At 52.0% G+C, this 3,456-nt stretch overlaps 1 protein-coding gene across 1 annotated transcript in view; it reads right to left on the bottom strand.

The window, feature by feature from the left end:
* Window positions 1–1,968, bottom strand: part of Cplane2 (ciliogenesis and planar polarity effector 2) — a 9,124-nt gene extending 7,156 nt beyond the window's left edge. The window contains exon 1 of the mRNA XM_028754029.1: window positions 1,950–1,968. The gene's annotated coding sequence lies outside the window, so the exon portion shown is untranslated. The remainder of the gene's footprint in view (window positions 1–1,949) is intronic.
* Window positions 1,969–3,456: the final 1,488 nt, after the last annotated feature.

Below are 3,456 nucleotides of genomic sequence, written 5' to 3'. Positions count from 1 at the left end.
CACACACAGAGACACACACACTCCCCACACACAGAGGCACACATAGAAACACACAGAGACACACACACTCCTCACACGCAGAGGCACACATATAAACACACAGAGACACACAGACACACATAGTAGGCGCACACAAAAACACACAGGCACACACAGAGATACACACAAAATAAGAGGGGCTGGGGAGATAGATGGCTTAGCAATGGAGAGAGAGTGTTTACTGCTTTGTCAGTCTGTCAGAGGGCTGGATCCCAGGACGCGTGCACGAACACACACACACAACACACACACACACACACGCTCTTTAAAAATTAAAGAAAATCCTTCTGGAAGAGCCCAACCACCCCACAGGCACACCCCTCTCTGCTTTGCTGTTTAGTCTCATCTGGCCCTTGTGCCCGACCTCCAGGCTCAGGTGACAGGTCCACAGGGTGGGATGCCACCTGCCAAGCAGCAGACACGATGTATGTGTTGAGCGCAGTGGTGGGTACTACTTAGTAACCTCCTCCACCAGCAGATCCACTCAGCCAGGGGGCTGAGCACCGTGCTCACTACGCATCTGTGTGCTGTGCTACATATTCAGCCTGGGTCTTGCACACACTACACTAGGCAGTGCTCCACACATCAGCCACTCCAAACTCGGCCACACTCCTTGATGTCTTTTCCCCAACACCACCCCGATTCAGGCACATTTTTCTGGGCTCCTCATCTCATTTCATTATACAGATCCAGCCTGTCCTTCTCTAGGCTCTACAAGAACACAGCGCTGGCTCTTCCTCTGCCGGGCTGGATGATCAGGGCTGGGGGCGTGGCTTGGTGAGAACACCAGCGGTGCATGCACAAGGTTCCATCTCCCGCAGAGAGCCGGAACTAATCAGAAGGAGCCTACCTTTCCTTTCCTTCTTTTTTTGAGACAGAGTTTCTCTGTGTCGCCCTGGCTGTCCTAGAACTCACTCTGTAGACCAGGCTGGGCTTGAACTCAGAGACCTACCTACCTCTGCCTCCCGAGAGCTGAGATTAAAGGTAGGAGCCAAAGATCTAGGCAGGCATTTCCATCACCTTCAGAATTTGTTCAACGGTAGTGTGTGCTTCAGTGTGCACAGGATCTTGGGTGTAACTGAAGGCCCAGAAGAAAAAAAAGTGCACCACACAACCACACACCATCTCCTGCCTCATTCAGTGGGTCTCTGAATCAGTCTCTTCAGCCCCATCATTTCCATGTAAACTCTGATTCAGCTACTTCTCATTTTCTACATTACTAACACGCCAAGTTTCTTCTTGTTTTTATTTTTATTTGTTTGTTTCTGGGACAGGGTCTCCCTATGTAGCGCTGTCTGTCCTTGAATTCAGTGATCCACCTGCCTTTACCTCTCAAGTGCCACCCCCCCTTTTTTATCTCCTGCTTCCCCAGCCTTGGGGCTAATGTCCAGTGTTGCGGGAGGTTTACTTAAATGCCAAGGACTCATGCACGGTAGGAGGGGTCACCTACTCACAAGCCATCACTCACAAAGTTCTGCTCCAGGGAGAACTCTGTACCAGATTTTCTCCTGCTACTAGGATTCTGGTTGTAATCTTTCCCTGCTCCATGTAAGGACGAATTGTGATTGTCAAATTGTTGTAGAACACTGTCTGCCAAGTGTGACAGCCATTACTAGCTTAATCAGAGTACCTGAGACTACAGAGGAGACCTCTCAAGATCAGGCCTGCTGACTGTCCCTCACAGGAGTGAAGAAGGATGACAGGCCTTCACCTGAGGTCCCAACCACCACTCCCTCCTGCACCCCCACCCAACTGTACCGATTGTGCCCCAATATATGTGATCTTAGCAAGTAGAATCTATAGGAGGAAAATTAACTAAAGGGCGGATGTCATCTCTGCAGTTTGGGGAGGCCATCGTTTATGCTGGGGTTGAGACTCTTCAGTGTTTCTGCCATCTGGGGGTCACTCACACTTTTATATGTAAGCCCAGTGAACTCATAGTTCACTAACTGGGCTTGAATGCAGAGGTTCCTCTGTTGTTGCTACTGGGGTGAAGAAATGCTTGTGTAGCTGTAGGCTCCACAGGGGTGAGTTTCTTTGGGTTACTAGTGTCCTGTTGCCTTGGGGTGAGGGTCAGTTCCCCCCTTTTCACGGGTAGTAGAGCATGTCTTCCTGTTCTCGGCAACCCTCATTCTCTCCTCCTGCAGCAGGCAGGCAGGTAGGCAGGCAGGGTCCCTGGTGAGGCAAGAACATGATGCCAGGACTTCTAGGTCCATTAAAGACACCAGCTTTGGCTCTGTGTATATTGACAGCATCTGTGGCCCGGAGCTCAGCTTCAGAGACTTTACGATACCTGGGGACTGGGACGGAGAACGCCAGGGTTTGCTGTGTTGGGCTTGTAAGGGTTAGCCTGGGGGTGGTACAGGTGGTACAGGTTGAGACAGGCTGGAAACGGAGGAAACCAACCAAGGGTTTCAAAAGGGAAACACTGGGTGAGCTGTCCTCTCTCTTTCCTCACTGTTTTGGACAGAGCATACAGGTACACTCAAAGCCTCTCCTAGGGCTCCCCCGGGTGGCCACTGGGGGAATCACATCTATTCAAAAGTTTCAAGAGCTGAAAGGGCACGGAGATCTCATTCCTAATCTTCTGCGTGAACCAGCAGTCACCTACCCCTGTAACCCACTGGTCCCCACTCAAACACTCCCAGCAATGGAGCAGTCACCCCCACATGTATCCACTGGCGATACTGAAGACGGGCTAATAGCAAACAGCAAAGGGAAGCACTCCTGTGGGGCGGAGGAAGTGGATGTGAGGGGCGGCCACAGGCATGTGTGGCAGCCCTACACCAAGGCCAGCCTGGTGGGTTTGGAAGTGGTGCCTCCTATCTTGCCCAGACCCAAGGGTACTCCAGCCCACTGCTTTTAGGGACCTTTTTCAGAGTCCCAGAAGATAAAGACGTAGGTTCAGGGTGGTAACCTGGGCTGGTGAATCAGCATTGTCTTTCTGGGAATTTACACTGAAATGAGCTCCTGACTTGGGAGCTCTGCCGGGCCTGTGCACGGCCATGCCAAGCATCACACTAGGACACTTCCTCTACTGCTCCCGTGCAGCCTCCTGATCCCACTACACCGCAGCTGGCGAGATCTGCACCCAGGGTAAAGCAGCAAATGGGAAAAGGTATCTAAACCTGTTTGCTGTGTCCTGTGTTCTCACCTCTGCTCAGGTCAGTTACGGTGCAAAGCCTGTCCTGGCTCTCTGTACAACTCTCCTCACTTCCCTTGGGTCTCCACCTCAGGGTGAGGATCTGCAACACAAAGTTCTTCAGGGATGGCGGGGACAGGGACACCATTCCCGCTCAGCAAACCACCTTCCCAACCACCCCCTTTACTTCCACTGCCCTCTATCCCAAGGACCCCTCTCTCTCCTGTATCCTCCCACTGCCCTCTATCCCAAGGATCCCCTCTCTCTCCTGTACT

This window comes from Grammomys surdaster, unplaced genomic scaffold (genome assembly GCF_004785775.1).
Source record: "Grammomys surdaster isolate TR1022 unplaced genomic scaffold, NIH_TR_1.0 125977, whole genome shotgun sequence".
NCBI lineage: Eukaryota > Metazoa > Chordata > Mammalia > Rodentia > Muridae > Grammomys > Grammomys surdaster.
Note: the sequence above shows the minus strand (reverse complement) of the source record. Positions and strands in the feature narration are given on the sequence as shown.